We start from the raw sequence: 19035 nt of genomic DNA, 5'->3' as shown, positions 1-19035 counted from the left end.
AGTTACATATTGAAGTGGCAGTCCTGGCTCACTGGGCAAACATGACCAATGGAAAAAGCACTACTTAACTAAGAACTACTAGTTCCCTTTCAGTCAGTCACGAATTGGGATCTCGCCAGAGAGACCAATCCACTTCGAGTGTAACTAAACAAGCCAATGGACATTGGCATGCGGATTCCGCATCTGGCTGCCACACCCCGCAGCACGGGTATAAGAGGCAGCAGGTGCACCGCATTAATTCATCCTTTCGCTTCGGAGCCGAGCGGTGGTGTATCACTACTGCTCTCTACTTCGGTGTTGCAGAGAGAACGAGCGAGTGCAGGCGTTACGGCGACAGCAGCGGTGGTCACGGTCTTGTGGCTTCAACAAAGATCGTGCAGACAGCCACAACAGGAGTGTGCGGTGGCCAGCTCCCCTGCATGCTTCAGCACTAAAAGAGCAATTTCTCTAAAAGAGCATCACGGATGATCATGTTTTTTTAAAGATGTCTTATCACCCGTGCGTTTATGGGTGCGGTGATTTGAGGATCACGGTGAGGGCTTCCCCAAAGGGAGTTCCTCACCCCTCAAGCACTCCGCAGCCGGTGGAGCTGCCGTTGGAGCAGGACAGAGGTCACCACTCATTTTCTTCGGTGCCCCCTCTGACGACAAGATGTCGATTGCTGCATCGGAGGGTGAGCCCTCTCTCTTCGGGGATGATGACTCGGCTGCGTTGGCCCCTTCGGGTGTGGTAGCGTTGTCCGAGCCAGACCCAGAGATGACGGCTATGCTTTCCCTGGCCGCCGAAAATGTCGGGCTTGTGTGGAATCCTCCACCGCTTCCCGATCCTTCGAGGCTGGACGAATGGTTTCTCGGTTTCTCCCTCCAGTGCCATTCTTTCTGGAGGTGCATGAGGAGCTCACTAGCTCGTGGAAGGCACCTTTTACTGCCCGAAACAAATCTTGTGGCTCCTCTGCCCTCACCACCCTCGATGGTGGGGCCGCTTTGGGGTATGTAGGCATCCCCTCGGTGGAGCGGTGACAACTGGCTCATACTCGCACAGTCTCACGAGCAGTTGTGTGCACACAGGGACCTGGTGCTCAGGCACCTCAGCCAGTTGGGTCTTCAGGTCAACTGGGAAAAGAGCAAACTCGTGCCAACGCTCTCGGCATGGAGTTGGACTCGGTCAACCAGACAGCACGCCTCACCCGGGAACATGCTCAGTCGGTGCTGAACTGCCTCAAGACTTTATCAGGCAGGATGGTAGGCCCACTGAAACTCTTTCAGAGGCTCCATGGCCGAGTCCCGAGGTGGGCGTGGCGACGGGGCACTCACTGGGTTCAGATTACACCGGCCTGCCGCAAAACCTTCGGCCCGTGGACAGATCCCTTGTTCCTTCCCCTGGCGGTCCAGCTGATTTGGAGACGGTTCAGAGTTGCTCAGGTGGACCTGTTTGCATCTCCAGAAACCACCCACTGCCAGTGGTTCTACTCCCTAACTGAGGCAACGCTCGGCATGGATGCACTGGCACACAGCTGGCCCCGGGGCCTGCGCAAATATGCGTTCCCCCCAGTGAGCTTACTAGCACAGACACTGTGCAAGATCAGGGAGGACGAGGAGCAGGTCCTGCTAGTGGCTCCATATTGGTCCAACAGGACCTGGTTTCCGGAACTCATGCTCCTCGCAACAGCCCCTCCCTGGCCGATTCCTCTGAGGAAGGATCTGCTTTCTCAGAGACGGGGCATCCTCTGGCACATGCGTCCAGACCTGTGGAAACTCCATGTGTGGTCCCTGGATGGGACACAGAGGTTCTAGGTGACTTACCCCAGGAGGTAGCGCTCACTATCGCTTCAGCTTGAGCACCGTCCACAAGACGGGACTATGCGCTGAGGTGGAACCTGTTCATCGAATGGTATTCCTCTCACCGTGAGGACCCCCGGAGGTGTTTGATCAGAGCCATGCTGTCCTTCTTGCAGCAAGGGCTGGAGCGTAGGTTGTCCCCCTCCACCCTTAAGGTTTACGTTGCTGCTATTTCCGCCCTCTTGGGATTTGGCATTGGTGCTAAGAGCCCTATAAACTGCCCCCTTTGAGCCTTTGCTGTCAGTCGAGTTGAAGTTTCTCTCTATGAAAACCCTACTTCTGACTGCATTGGCCTCGATCAAGAGGGTGGGGGACCTGCAGGCATTTTCGGTCGACGAATCGTGCCTTGAGTTTGGGCTGGCTGATTCCAGTGCAACACTGAGACTATGTGCCCAAGGTTCCTACCACTCCTTTCAGGGACCAGGGGGTGAACCTGAAAGGGCTGCCCCTGGAGGAGGCAGACCCAGCCCTAGCTTTGCTCTGTCCTGTATGCGCACTGTGACAGTACATGGATAGAACACAGAGCTTCAGGACCTCAGAACAGCTCTTTGTCTGTTACGGAGGACAGCAGAAGGGGAAGGCTGTCTCCAAGCAGAGGATGGCCCACTGGATAGTGGATGCCATCACCTTGGCCTATGAAGCACAAAGTGTGGCCTGCCCGCTCAGGTTGTGTGCTCTCTACACTAGGGGTGTCGCATCATCCTGGGCGCTGGCTCGTGGTGCCACGCTAGCAGACATCTGTAGAGCTGCGGGCTGGGCAACTCCTAACACATTCGCTAGGTTTTATAGCCTACGTGTCGTACCGGTTTCCTCTTGTGTTCTCACCTCAAACGGGTAGTGGCACTGAGAGGCCTGGTTCAGAGTTGGCTAATTCTCCAGAGAGTTCCTTAACCAGGCAAACCCTGTCGAATCCTCCAGCACTCCGGCGACCAGACATGGCAGAGCGACCGGCGCCAGGACTTTCTACCAATGAATTCTTGAAATCTGGTGTAAGGCTAGTGCCCATATGAGTGACCCTGTTGGGATCCCATATGTGTATTCCACGGTATACTTACTAGAGCCGTGTTTTCCCTGGCAGACCACGTTCTGCCATCTCTAAATGATGCAGCCTGTGCCATCTCAGAGACTTCCATGTGCTACGGGGTTACTTCACATCAGTAAATGTCACTTAACCCCCTCTGGGAGGAGGTGACTCCGCAGTGTGCCTCTTCCAGCTGGAAGGGCACGCTTCCCAGTGTTATCCAAGTCCTACTGTTTGGGTTGCTCAAGGAACAGCAGTAGTTGACCTTCTCTGTGTAGAGCCCGGTCCTATCGTCTGCCTTATAGGAAGGACCAGGAAGCCTACACAGAGCACTGGAGGGGACAGCTCCTGTGGCGCTTTGGTAGGGATTCCAATTCGTCGGTCACCGACGTGACTCGTAGTGACCGACTGAAAGGGAACGTTTCGGTTACGTATGTAACCCTCGTTCCCTGAAGGAGGAAACAGAGACGTCACGTCCCGTCGCCACAGTTGCTGTACTACCGCTGAGCTTGTCAGCAAAAGCATGAATTAATGCGGTGCACCTGCTGCCTCTTATACCTGCGCTGCGGGGTGTGGCAGCCAGATGCAGAATCCGCATGCCAATGTCCATTGGTTTGTTTAGTTGCACTCGACGTGACGTCTCCATTCCCTCCTTCAGGGAAGGAGGTTTACATACGTAACCGAGACATTCTTAAGACAAAATAATTTGTGGCAGTTGCTTTTTTTTTTTTTTGGTGAAAGAGGAACTAGGTTAAAACATCAACCAAATATGAGCAAAATTGCAACTGAAATTGAAAGTCAGAGAAAAAAAATGTAAGCGTTTTACACACAACAGCTTTCGAGAGTTTTCAAGTTTATGAATAATGAGGAATTCAAGGAATTAATAGGTTGATTTCATTACATTTAATCAGTTAATAGGTTCATTTTATTGCATTTAATTATTTAATTTTTATTTATGAAATTTAATGATAAAAATGTGTATATATATTTATGCATATACATTTTTATGCATATTATGCATATAAACATTATTAACACGTACTGTACATACATACATACATATATACTGTACACACACACACACACATTAATATTATTATTGTTAATATAATACATTGACTGTAATATTGTTAATAAATTACAGATAAATTAATTTTTATTTAATAAAAAAGGTATATTTTAATTATAATTACTGTCACTTTAAACAATTTAATTTAAATTAATTGTTCATTTATTGTTAATTAATTTCATTGTTAAGAAATGTAAAGCGACTGTTTTATGAATTATATACTCCATTCATAAAATAATCATGGGGGTTTTTACATTTCTTATAATGTGCATACATACATAATTTCAAAGGCTGTCAATACATTCATATATGTTAAACAATACATATGAACACCTATGAAGCCTAGTGAAATCTGTCTGAATAAACATGCTTAATTTCTTACATTACTGAGACACAAACCTTTAAAGAATCCACTTGTCCCCTTACATTGAATGCATGACGTGTCTGTGCTCAGGAATATTCTCATAAAGGCTAATTCACTACAGTTTCATTGTGTTACGTCAAAGCCTGTGATTACAGTGCTGGAAATCTTATTGAAACGAGCACAATAGCCTCAGTAAAATGTCAAGATCCTCATCTTAACACGAACAATGGCTGTACACTGCTGATGCTCCTCTATTAACTAAACCCTTTGCTTTCACATCACTAATACTCATGTGGGTCTTCACTTCACTCCCTAACAATTACTGCAGGTCTTCACAGGTCACTCAAGGTCCTGCTCATTTCACCTTCTGAAGCACATACAGGTGCATCTCAATAAATTAGAATGTCATGGAAAAGTTGAAAAGTTCAAATTGTGAAACTTGTGTATTAAATAAATTCAATGCACACAGACTGAAGTAGTTTGAGTCTTTGGCTCTTTTAATTGTGACGATTTTGGCTCACATTTAACAAAAACCCACCAATTCACTATCTCAACAAATTAGAATATGGTGGCATGCCAATCAGCTAATCAACTCAAAACACCTGCCTCTTGTTAAGCCACTCCTGAACCACAGACAACGTCACAGGCGTCTTACCTGGGCTAAGGAGAAGAAGAACTGGACTGTTGCCCAGTGGTCCAAAGTCCTCTTTTCAGATGAGAGCAAGTTTTGTATTTCATTTGGAAACCAAGGTCCTAGAGTCTGGAGGAAGGGTGGAGAAGCTCATAGCCCAAGTTGCTTGAAGTCCAGTGTTAAGTTTCCACAGTCTGTGATGATTTGGGGTGCAATGTCATCTGCCGGTGTTGGTCCATTGTGTTTTTTGAAAACCAAAGTCACTGCACCTGTTTACCAAGAAATTTTGGAGCACTTCATGCTTCCTTCTGCTGACCAGCTTTTTAAAGATGCTGATTTCATTTTCCATCAGAATTTGGCACCTGCCCACACTGCCAAAAGCACCAAAAGTTGGTTAAATGACCATGCTGTTGGTGTGCTTGACTGGCCAGCAAACTCACCAGACCTGAATCCCATAGAGAATCTATGGGGTATTGTCAAGAGGAAAATGAGAAACAAGAGACCAAAAAATGCAGATGAGCTGAAGGCCACTGTCAAAGAAACCTGGGCTTCCATACCACCTCAGCAGTGCCACAAACTGATCACCTCCATGCCACGCCGAATTGAGGCAGTAATTAAAGCAAAAGGAGCCACTACCAAGTATTGAGTACATATACCGTAAATGAACATACTTTCCAGAAGACCAACAATTCACTAAAAAATTTTTTTTTTTTTTTTTATTGGTCTTATGAAGTATTCTAATTTGTTGAGATAGTGATTTGTGGGTTTTTGTTAAATGTGAGCCAAAATCATCACAATTAAAAGAACCAAAGACTTAAACTACTTCAGTCTGTGTGCATTGGATTTATTTAATACACAAGTTTCACAATTTGAGTTGAATTCTAATAGTAAAACATTTAAAGCCTGCACAACATAAACTTTCTCAGCACCTTTTCTAGTAAACAACTTCTGTAAATATAGTGACTGACAGTGTTGTCAGTAACGTGAGTTAACATCACAATATTAGCTGCACTGAGAACTGCAACTACTCTTTAACAAAACAAGCAATTCCCTCAACTCTTGTAATTATGTTGTCAACTTTGATTTGTACGTTCACTAAATTCTGAATGTCTCCTTAAGCCTGAAAACTCTTGAGACCGCAATTACAGATCACTTGTTCAGCACGTTTTCAATTAGTAACACTGCAGCAAATCTTGCCATTATTTAAGCTCATCATGGACCTTCATGACACTGTTTTCTTTTTATAAGGTGAAAAGGACATCTCACAGTGTTGTTTGTCTCTGAATTACAGAACATCTTGCAACATAATGATGATTATTGAATAAGAAACAGACAATGCACCTTGCATCTTTCTTTACTTATGTAGACGATTAATATACAAACTATAGCATGTTTGTATAGTGTTTCTCTTAAAATGACATCTGTACATTGTATCTTTATACTATTTGTTACCACATATTTTCACCATTTTTTTTCTTCTAATTTATTTCACTTTCATTGAATTTAGCTCAGTAAATTATATTGGTTTGTTAGTATACAGAAGTTTAATGTTTTGATTGTAAATAAGTTGTTAATTAAAAAAGAAGTTAGCTTATCTGCAGATCAGTACATTTTGAAACGAATGTTTCATACATGAATACAAATACATTTCATGCATTTGTAAACAATTGTGAATAATTTGAGTGTTTAATCTTATCATTTTACATTATTGACACACTATTTTCCTATTTTGATATTGGAAAGTTGCTTTGACACAATCTGTATTGTTAAAAGCGCTATATAAATAAAGGTGACTTGACTTGACTTGAAATGTCTGCAATAATCTGACTAATGACTAGCCTGACTGCAGGTGGCTGGAATAATTAAATAAACATGGTTCATTGATCAGTACTTTTTACTTCCAACACTTAAGTATATTAAAAATCTTAATATAGCTTACATAAAGAACTTATGTAATTTTACTCAAGTAAAATTTAGTATTTTTAGGGTATCTGTACTTTTACCCAAGCACTTGATGTTTGTTCTTCATCCACCACTGATCACAGTTCACATTTTGTGACATATGTTACTTACTAATCTCAGTTTTGAGTTTGGCTGTCACTGATCACGCTGCTGCACACTATATTGCTGGTACTATGGGAACCAGGATTGACAATACACCTATCTATGATGCTAATTTAATTTCTTTCTTTCCCCAGGGAATATAACAGCAAATTAAAAGAGTAAAGAAAACAACTAACTCATGATAATAAGTTTACACAGCTAAACCTATGAGAGTTTTGATAGAAAAATATTTGGTTAACGTGAAGAAACACATAAAAAATAGTTCTATCATGACAACTCACGGTAGATTTTAGCATGGTGACAATGTTAATGTATTTGGTTTTGGCAGAAAAGATCGGCTACACTGCTATTGGTTATTGCAGATTATTGCTTCTGCTGCTGCTGCAAAGCAAGTACAGGAACTCGTTACTGCCAATACACGTGCCAAAACAGTGCTATAAGTATTTAAGACATACTGCTGCTGCACAAATTGCATATATAATAACTAGGGGTGTCAACGTTAATGCGTTAACGCATGTGATTAATCAAAACATTTTAACGCGTTAATATTTTTTTTAACGCAAATTAATCGCTTGATAAGGTTTGACCCCAACTTCTTCCCGTCATCGCAGCACAGAAGGTTATCTATCATTGTGTGACGAGGGTACAGCGAACCAGTGTTACCAGGGTAACGGCACAAGTGGGCTATTTTGAAAATACAGTCACGGGAAAAATTACAGAGCCGTTTTGGGCTACTTTTTTAATGTACTGCGGCCGCCCAAAGTGTATATAGACAAATAAAAATTAAATAGATCCTTTTACTAATGTGTATTATAGGCCTACTTGGAATGTATCCCTGGCAACTTAAGAACAGAGAAGCGGTAACATCACAAACAACGTGAGTTTCAGCAGAGCAGCAGAAATAAACATGACAACAGCCACTATAGATTATACAAGATAATAAACACACGATTACGATAGGATATGGTCTGTATGTGATTTTTTTTTAGATTAATGTGTACATCTGAAATGCTAATTTGTGCAGTGATATAAAAGGCTATAAATAGCATATTTTAACAACAGTAAACGACCAAATCCCATGTGATCGTAAAAGGAAGTTATTACAAACACTCGATGGTGGTTTGAAGTGAGTTCTGAGTAAAAGTGTACTATTAATCTCATAAATTGTCTTATGAAGCATGATGCTAATATTAGCTCGGTCCCACTTTATATTAGGTGGCCTTAACTACTATGTAATTACATTTAAATTAATTATTTAACTTATTGTGTACATACATGTTTTTACATTGTACTTATATTTTTAAAAATACCTATATGTAGTTACATCTGTAATTAATTCTGTAATTACATTTATAATTACACTGTTGACCCATCCCTTACACCTTAACCCACCCTTAAACCTACCCATACCACCAAACCTGTCCCTAACCTACCCGTATCACACCTCAATAGCAGCAAAAGTGTTTTGCAATACAATATGAACACAATAAGTCCATTGTACTTATTTTTTGATGTAAGTACATAGTAGTTAAGGCCACCTAATATAAAGTGTGGCCATTAGCTCTAATGCAGCTGCAGAACAGGTCCAATTCTTCATAATGCATTTTGTCATAATACTTCACGTAAGGTCGCAAGAAATGATTTGTTGTATTTATTTAGAAACACTTTTGATAATAGTTGGGTAAATGTATACAGGGATTGAAGCGATGTGGATTGGTAAACGTTTTATTGCCAGTTTAAAGGCTGATAATGGCTGAATAAAAACAAAAGAATAATGATAAAAGAATAATAAGGATTATGTCTCATAGCTGGCGGAAGTGTGAAAGGTTCTGTTTCCTTAAACTAGTTTGTCATGCATTGCTTTATTTCAACACATTTACAGGTAAATCCTAGTATTTTAAATTTGTACTTTTAATCATGAATAAATTTGTACGATTAATCATGATTAATCACAGTCCACGACTGTGATTAACGCGATTAAATGTTTTAATCGATTGACAGCACTAATAATAACCCATAGCAGATCCATACAGGTGGAGCTGGGGGAGGTGAAGGGTTTCAGAGGAACTCTGAAAGAGCACTGCGAACTGCTTTAATGAATACTAAACAGCCATTTAAATGTAAAGCAGTAAGCTCATTGGCTGCGTATGCAACATGAACTAATCAGCTTGTGCCAACTAGTTTAACGCGTGAATATCATCAGTTTGCATTAACGACCCATCAGCCAGCGCCATCTAGAGTTTCATGACAGAACTTGCCATTTGTACTGACTTTTTTCTCCCATTCTCAACACTCATAACAAATTGTACCTTTAGAGGTTGTCACTGGGTCAGTCAGTACTTTGAGATACACTGCTCAGACACAGCATTAAAACCACTGACAGCTGAAGTGAATAACATTGATTGTATCATTACAATGGCACATGTCAAGTGTTGGGATATATTAGGCAGCAAGTGAACAGTCAGTTCTTGAATTCATTGTGTTGGAAACAGGAGAAATGGGCAAGTGAAAAGATCTGAGTGACTTTGACAAGGGCCAAATAGTGATGGCTAGACAATCAATACTATAGACGACTGGGTCAGAGCATGTCTATACGGTAGGTGTGTGAACCGGCATCAGGGTCATGGGCTCACTGATGCACGTGGAGACCGTCAGAGCAACCCGACAGAGCATCTATGAGATGTGCTGAACCATCTGATCCATGGAGGCCACACCTTGCAGAACTTAAAGGATCTGCTGCTGATGTCTTGATGCCAGAAACCACAGGACACATACAGAGGTCTTGTGGAATCCAAACCATGATGATTCAGAGTTGTTTTGGTGGCACAATATTAAGCAGGTGGTTTTAATATTGTGGCTGATTAGTGTACTTTGTACCCGATTCCCAAAGTCTGTTACTGATTACAAAATAATACAAATTGTAGTCAGTAATGTAATATAGATTACTCATTTTAAGTAATGTAGTCTGACTACCTTTGGATTACTTTTTGTATATTTTATTACGTTTGACCTAAATGTTTATAGATTTTAATGTTGTTAAATTATTAAAATATTAACATGGCATAATTAACTGATAGCTGCTTTACTCCTCAAATTCAAAAACTTGAATCGTAAATTAATTTACATGTCATTTACATGGCCATTCAGTATTGTGAATATAATATAAGACGATCAATATGACACACAGTAGAATTTTTTAGAAAGGAACATTTAAAAGAGAGAAAAAAGAAGAATTAGGGAGACTCAATAAATTATAAATCACTTACTGCCATTGTGTAAATAATTTGTAATAATGTAATCCATAAAAATTCAACTGTAATCTGTTTATGAACATTTTAATATGTAATATAATCTAATTACAAGTACTTAATTTTTGGAATCTGATTACGTAATCCATATTACATGTAATCAGCTACTACCCAGCACTGTTTTCCTAAATATTAGCACGTGAGCGTGATAGCAAATGTAATATTAATTTTACACAATAGTCCAACAAACAAGAAGCTAATTCTCGTAGCAACGTCTCATAGCAACACAGCAGTGTTTCTTTCCTGAATTAATTTGTTTTTGAATTAATCATTTGCGTAAATGAATCAGTGATCCATTCATAAAGACAGTCACTTGGCTTAGTTTCTAAATAAATCAGCAGTTTTGAATAAATCGTTTGAATGAATGATTCAGTGATTAACTCATTAAGTCAAGGACTTGCTGTCACCTACTGGTTGTTTTAGTGCCACATTTATTTATCCATCACAGGCCTAAACCTGCCAAGGTACCAGAATAAAAACACACTCAGTAAAATCATTTAATTATCTGTATTGAAAAAATCCCAATACACCCCTAATGATTTTTTCAAAATCAATTTGGTGAACTTTTTTGCGGACAAGAAAGGTACATTGTCTATTGTCAATAGTGTAGCGAAGTACTACTGTATGGAGCTCAGCTCACACTAAAGTCACTTTCAAAACAGCGAATTCACATGACCAACTTGAACCTGTTGTGAAACTGTTGCGTAGGGAAACCTATCACCCTTAAGCAGAATTTTTAGAATTCCATAATTTCATAATTCTAGAATCGCGTGGATTCCCATTTAAACAACTGGATTTCGCCCACAAAGTTGCAGAACAACAGTAAATGTGACCAGTCTTATGATAATGTACGCATGGTTGTGATGTTAATGATTTCTGAATGTCCCTTTCCATAAATCTTCTAAACCAACCATTGCACGGTAAACACTGAGCTAATTTATTACAAACAAACAATGAAAATCAACACAATTTGCCCTCTACAGGATCTGGCGTTCCAACACAAAGTCATATTTGATTCCTGTCGATGGTGACTAATGAACAGAAGAGTTTTGGAGATCCCTTGAGTGAGCCAGCACTCCTAGTGATTGGCTATTTGCTAATGAACCAAGCTGTTTAGGGGACGTAATGTTCTTTATTTAATCGCACAGTGTATGTTTTTATGCAAATTAATCTTTACTAAACAAACAGGCTTGACAAAAATAAGCACAGCTGGACCTGCCAATATAGTAGAACAGGTGGTTGATCCACAACTTTTCAGCTAGAACAAGCTGCTCTCTTTAAGACGAGACAGGCCTGAGGCAAGATGCACCAGAGATGTTCTCATAGCCCGTTCTGTTCACATGGGGTCAACATGGAGACATCTGATCTTTGATTTTCAAGCTTCTCTTAGAATAGCACAGATATCCGGTCTTGCTCTCACATAATTCCCTTGGAACCGAATCAGTTTTGGGTTGTTTTTACAGCATCACTTGGCCCCTAGTGATGCTTCTTTTTCTACCCCTGGGTTTGCTCTCCCAAAGGGATGTGTCTTTGACAGGCTCACCAATTCACTCTTCCCACATAAGAGACAAATTCTTATGTTTTCTATTCTCTCATTCTTTTTTCCCTTTGGCACTGAGGGGACAAAAATGAGCAATGCAGCTGTCAAAAAGTTCCATGAATGCACGTCTGGCCTGCTTCCTCTGTGAAATCGAAATCTTTGTGTAATGTCTATCAAACAGCAGGTGTAAGACAAGCAGGTGTAACAGAATGACAAGCAGATCCATTTAACACTTAAAACAGAAGAATCTCTCATTAAACAGGAGGGAAAGATGTATTAGTGTAAGCGCTGCTCGGGGAAAACTTGACATCCTTCTTAATAAAAAAAAAATGATTGCCTTTAATCTATTCTTTCTCTTTTTGAAGTCCAACACGTCAAAACTCAACTGGCAGTCACATGCTCCTCTGTCTGATGTTGCAGAACTACTCAAATGTCAAGGTATAAGTAATATTGGCCTTATTTCAAAGTAAACAAAAGCTGTGGAATCATATTTGTTTGTTTACTTCAGTCACAAAAGAAGCGTGAAAAAGGTTAGAAGGTATAATGCAAGAAAGTTAGAACTTGTTTTCTTTTGTGCGTCTCTCCAGTTTTAAAAAAGTGATATTTAAAAAGTTAACACTGTGAAACACAGGTTTGTTTTCACTCCTATTTTTCTTTTTTAAGTTTGACATGTTCTATATGAAAATCACATGACTTTTGTGTATCATTAACAGTGCTCATGAAAACAAAACAAAAAAATGTTGACAGCTTATACAAGCCAACACTCATGCATTGACATGCAATACTGAGCTAAAAACAACAGTTTAACTTCAGGAGTGTATGCTGGATGATTTTTGTCTTTTATGACTAGTCCCACAATGATCTGGAATGTTCCAGAAAGCACCAGAATATTCCAGAATGTTACAGAAACGAACAGAACGTTCCAATTCTTCCAAAAGCAAAAAAAAAAAAAAGCATGCAAAATTAGTACAAATACTTCTCTGTACTAAACCAATGTTTCATAATTAATGATAGAAATGATAACATTGACGACCTAAATATTTACCAAAATATATTTACCAAAAATAAACCATAAAAAAATTTAGTGAAACACATTTTTTGCTACATTGTGTAATAATATAATATTAGCAAATTAAAACAAATATATGTAGCCAGTTAAATAATTTGTGCAGTCTTCACTGCAATATTATAATTTTTTAATATAATAATTAGCATCCAGCCTCAGAACTGATACAGCCAACCATATATATATATATATACACATTTTTTTTAAATTATTATCTGAGTAATTAACTGATACAAACACTTTCAAAAAACTAAATGTGCTCTCGCTCTCTCTCTCTCAAAGTAGACTCTCAAATTAGAGAAAACAGAACAGAATTACATGTTTATGCTCTTTATGTCTGTTTTATGCGTGAATGCATTTCATAATAAGGGTGATGATCTTTGTTTTGTTTGCATAGTCATTATGGTGTTTTAATTGAGGTATAAGAGCCTGGTGCATTGCTGTTTATAATAGTCACATCCACTTCTATTCACAAGAAGAGACGTTCACTGAAATGACTATTCAAAAGACCTATTCATGATGTTTTCCATGGTCCATGAGTCAGTCATCATTTCATACAGGACATGAAGGATTCCTGAGAAGGTGAAGAAAATGGATTTGGCTGGTGTGAGACATGCAGACGGCGATGACACAGGTGTGTATACGGTAACACTCTCTGGGATTGATGTCAGAGCGTTATTACAGAGTGTTGGCATGCAATGAAGAGGAATCTGGCTAGTGGACCTAATCTATCGACTGATGTTCTGAAGCTGGCATTATCGGCGTCTGAGAGCCGCTGCCACCAGGATCTTATCAACAGCAGCCAATTATAAAGGAAGAGGTGAGCTGCATTAAGGAAATGTCAGGATCTCAGGACCTCCAGCTCATCTTATCTGTCATCAGGAGCCACGTGTGACAGCACGCTTTCCTCGCTCATCATCATCATCCCAACAGAGGGGGGGAAAAAGCATAAAACCCACATTCTGCCTGTTGAAAGCTTCTTGAAATATGAAGGTCCCCTGATAATTAGTGTGTGTGTGACTTGGGTTTGCTTTTCTGTGTCTGTATAGCAGGCCATGGATTGCGGAATGAAGGTTATATGGCTTTTTCTGATTCAAGGGGTTGTGAAGAGCAGATACAGTGGCTATGTATCTGCTACACTCGAAAAATGTATGAATGTCATTGCATTAGATAACAAAAGGTCAAAACAAATGGCATTTATTTTACAGAAATACATCACAAGCACACTTTTCAAGCAAACCATTCGACAGAAACAAAGAAATTTGTTAGGTTTTAGATTAAAAGTTCACCCAAAAATGAATAATCTGTCATGTCACTTCAAACATGTGCTGTGTTTCCCAAAAGCAACATTAGACAACTATGGTTCCATCATTAGCAATATAGTTCAACAATGTTTAGGTGTATTTTTCATTTTATCCTGATAAGCATCGTTCAAATGAACATTGGCAAACAGCATCTCAAATACAGTTACAGAAGCATAGTTTCTTGTTACTGTGACATGTGAATTTAAATAGATCATCATGCTCTTGGTCACAGTAAGCAAACTAGTACAAACATGCAGTACATGCTATATCACTCATTTTATTTGAATATGTATTTACAATTTAATCTGTATATTTTAGCATGTCCTCAATAAGCATAGTTTTTGAAAAGTGTGCATATGAGTAAGGGGACCGTGGAGTACCACATAGAGGGAACCTGCGATCAATCAAACATCAAATAAATCAAAACAACAGGGAACAAATAATAGTGAAGCAGTCATCATGTTTGTTACAGCAGCATACTGAATGAATTAGGCTGTGGAGAAATCTGGCTAAATGAACCATGTATACAAGAACAAAGTGCATGCCAATAACACAGTCTACTGCATAACGTGATTTGAAAACCTATAATATTCTATAATCAACAATAATATTCTGACATCAATTGCGGTCAATTAATCAACCCCGTGTGATGTCATTAATGACAGTCTTACATTGTTGATCTGACATGGTTCAAACAACAAAGGTGCAACCATGCTACTATTTTGGGAAACAGTCTTGAGTAGTTGGTGAGTTTCTCCATCGATGCATCACAGTATATGGTAGTTAATCAGCTTGTTACGTCATTTAAGGGAAACACACCCCTGCTTGGCTGACTTTCTTCTGTGGAACACAAGCAGGTTTTTTTTTTGTCCCTGTTGAATTCAATGGTCACCAAAACTCTTTAGTTTAATTCTTTAGTTCCAACATTCTTCCAAATATCTTAATTTGTGTTTCACAGAAGAAAGTCATCAAGTTTGGACATGATGATGAGTAAACGATGATTTTTTTTGAGTAAACAATCCCTTTAAATGATGAAACACTACTTTTCAAAAATAATTTGTAATACAAAGAAAAAAAAAAAAATCCTGAAAAAAAGAAAATCACACATGACCAATTCAGCACAAAAAAAAGAAAAAGAAAGAAAACCGTTTCACGTTGACTAATTTTCTTCCTCTCAACAACACCATCTACATTCTACTAGCAATAAAATTACTTTTTTTTTTTTTTTAATTGCATCACTGAGTCTCATTAAAACAGGGAGAGATGACACTAACTGAAAATAAAACTGATGTAGAAACAATTTTCACTCAGAAACGGCTAAACGTGAAATATTGGAACGGAATAGTATTTTGAAATAGTATTTTCTTATAAAACATGCTCCGGTAATCTTTTATTTTCAACTTCAATAAATCTTTTTTGACAGTATCAAGGGAAAGAAAAAGCATAACGGACATACTTTCTTGGTTATGTGAAACCCTGATAGTAATTTATTGGGTGGACTTGAATTCTTAGTGTGTGCCTCCCATGCATACACTTTAGAATGGAACATTTTATAAAAAATATTTAAATAAACAATGATAAAATACTGTATGAAATATAAAAAATAAATGATAATATATTTGGATTTTGTTACAAATACAAGGCTCAGTAGTTCACTCTTATACAAGGAACAACATCTCTCGTCAAGACTATTTCAGCATGCTGATCAGATCTAACATATGAGAGCAAACTGGTCACAGCAAATAAGCAGATTCATAACCAGGAAGAACTGGTAAAGAGCTATATTTAGCTGGTGGATCTCACTATCCCAGAACATGTTCTGGTGACTCTGTCTGTTTGATTTGTCTCTGGCAGGAACGTGGAGGGAAGGAGGTGGAAATGACAGGGGAATGGAAGGGCAGGAGCTCATTATAATGCCCAGCGTGACAGCCACTGTGAGGCGTCTGCTCGGTGCGGGTCAGTGACAATACACGGCAAAGCCCTGACAGAGAGATGGGACACCCCCAGCATGCACTGCACTCATTGGCGCAGGAGACTCATATCAGACGACAACAGCTATTCAGAAAGCAACTGAAGAGTTCGACCTCTGAGCCTGTGGTCATCAGTTCAGGGCTGGCGAAATTTACTCCAGAGCAGAAAGCTGATAGAGAAAGAGCAATGGCAATAACAGCTAATAGCTCTGGTTCCTGTCCCGGACGTCTGGCTTCCAGCAGAATCATGACCCAGCAAGTATTTCACAGCCAGCTTTAATCCCGGAAAGCAATAATGGCCACACACTCACAAACAACAACAGAGCATTCACTAGAGTTCAAGACCAATCAAGCTCAGAAATCTCAGTTATCATGTAATACTGAAAGACTATTTTGTCATATTAATTACATGGCATGTCTGTGCTGGCTGTGAATATTACAGCTTTATGTAGAGGGTAGAGGGGATATGACACTACTGACACAATCACACGGACCATTTCACTCGTTAAAACTGCAGATTTCTTTTAATTGAAACATTGTTGGATAATGTAAGTACACAAGTCAACAAAATAACATTGTTCTAGTGGTTTTGGGATATTTTAATGCAAAAACTTTTGTACTCTTAAGCGTACTTGGCAAGAATGGCTTCACCTAAAATTTTTCGCAAAAATGCAGCAGCAATGTTTATCTATTTAACAATAACTTGTGTATATTAAATTAGTGCATATATATGTTTGTGTGTGTATTTGTATACTATTGTTAAAAAAGTTGTCAGGTGTGTGTGTGTTTTAAAGAAATTGATACTTTTATTCAGCAAGGATACATTTAAACTGATCAACAGTAACAGTTAAAGTTCTACATTGTTACAAATTGCAAATAAATGCTGTACTTTTGAACATTCTATTCTAAACAGTTTTCAACATTGATAATAATCAGAAATGTTTCTTGAGCAGCAAATCAGCATATTAGAAGGATTTCTGAAGGATCATGTGTGTAGTCCACTGAAGGCGAGCGTAGTGATGAACCCAAGCGCAGTTTTATTTAAACAACATCAAATCCAAACAGAGACTTGACTTGAACACTTAACTTGGCATGAACAGACTAGACTCACCAACAGCAGGTTACAACATTAATACACGACGAGAGACAATGGCAACATGATGGTTACTTATAGCAAACAATACAGGTCACATGACAAGAATCTACCAATGAGAAACAAGACACATGACTAAGACAGCCAATGAGAAAACAGAACTAATCATCACATGCCAAGACAATAACCAATCAGAACATGACACAATGAACAAAGGAACCAATAGCAGGAATACACGAGGGCAAGGGAAGCATGACACGAACAGGCACGATGACTAAACTCCAAAATAAAAGTCATGAAAATATGAACATGAAACTAAACCCAAAACAGGCGTGACAAAGTGACACTAAAGACTGGAGTAATAATGCTGAAAATTCTCATTTTAAAATTCACATAGAAAACATTTATTTTAAATTGTAATAGCATTTCACAATATTACTGATTTTACTGTATTTTTGATCAAATAAATGCAAACTTGATGAGCAGAAGAGACTTTTGTAAGTCTCTAGCGTAGCTCATAAACTTTCTGTGGCCATCAGAAATGTGTGAGGTTTATTATAAATGAGGGCTGAGTCAGTCATGATGCTGAAGTTGCCCTCTTTATGATGCTAAATGAAAGCAGAGTAAAATTTAATTAAAGGTTCACCGAGGACTTTCAGAAGTTCTGCACTCAATTACACTCTATATGCCGCCTCCTGCGCAACCTACTTTTCCAATTACATTTACAATTAACGCCAGAGGTTGGACTTGGAGGTGTTTTTCCACCCCAATGCAGCTGGACAAGCATGTCTATCCTAAAAAAACAAAAACAAACAAAAAAAACCACATGGCTAAAATGATTCTTCTTACAATTTGTATAGGTATAGGCTACAGTATTTTAAAGCTTTGCAATAGCAGCAGATGTCTATACTGCAATGTTTAGCTATGAAGCACACGTGGGCATGTGTGGGTAAAGTGGCATACAGTCTGGTATTGCTAACAGATCGCTGCTGAAAACTGCCAGACGTGTGAAAAGTTTGCAGTCACATCAGGTATTTAAAAGAAAAATAGATGCCAAGTCATGGGTCAACGCTAATGTATCGACTGGCAACTAAATACATGAATGAAATCAAATCTGGGCTGGAAGCCAGTTTGTCTTATTGTTAGTTCGCTTGGTTAAAGCAATTGCAATATGTGTGATGTATACTGGAGGATGGTTATTGTAAGAGAACTAAAGAATTGCATTTATAATGCTTTAATTAAACCATCAATACAACTTGGTCATTAAGAAAATGAGTATCACAATTACTATTCTAAACTCTTAACTCTAAATCTTCAACTTTAAAACGTAATTTGTTTTACACATTTTGTGCTATGGACATGAATGATACCCAAAAGAACATGCAGCTTATTGAGAAGTCTGATAGATTTCAATTTCCCTCTGCTAAATGATAAAAATAACATTGACTGAGGGACCATATGTACAATGTAAAATATGCTTTTTCCAAGTGGTAAATAAAACAAAGATTACTGGAGTACTTTTTGAAAGGAAATCTATTTCAGTTTTCAATTTGTACTTAAAATGTTCATGATTAATTTAATGTGTTACTTATTTCTTTGAAATTGTTTGCAAATTTTACTAGCAATTTCTGAGGGAAAATTTTCTACACCCATTTTGTGTGTGTGTGTGTGTGTGTGTGTGGGGTTCCTCAATGTACAGACCAGAATATCATAAGGCTAAGGCTATAATCATGTTTTGAACATTGGGTCTTGTCACCAATGTAATAG

At 38.9% G+C, this 19035-nt stretch overlaps 1 long non-coding RNA gene across 1 annotated transcript in view; it reads left to right on the top strand.

Annotated features, from left to right (window-relative positions):
- Positions 1-16848, top strand: part of LOC131553582 (uncharacterized) — a 47291-nt gene extending 30443 nt beyond the window's left edge. The window contains exon 3 of the long non-coding RNA XR_009274216.1: positions 16060-16848. This is a non-coding gene — a long non-coding RNA (uncharacterized LOC131553582). The remainder of the gene's footprint in view (positions 1-16059) is intronic.
- The last annotated feature ends 2187 nt before the right edge of the window (positions 16849-19035 follow it).

The sequence above is a fragment of the Onychostoma macrolepis genome, chromosome 14, assembly GCF_012432095.1.
Source record: "Onychostoma macrolepis isolate SWU-2019 chromosome 14, ASM1243209v1, whole genome shotgun sequence".
In the NCBI taxonomy this organism is placed as follows: domain Eukaryota; kingdom Metazoa; phylum Chordata; class Actinopteri; order Cypriniformes; family Cyprinidae; genus Onychostoma; species Onychostoma macrolepis.
The sequence above is the reverse complement of the archived record's forward strand: the minus strand, read 5'-3'. Positions and strand labels throughout refer to the sequence as shown.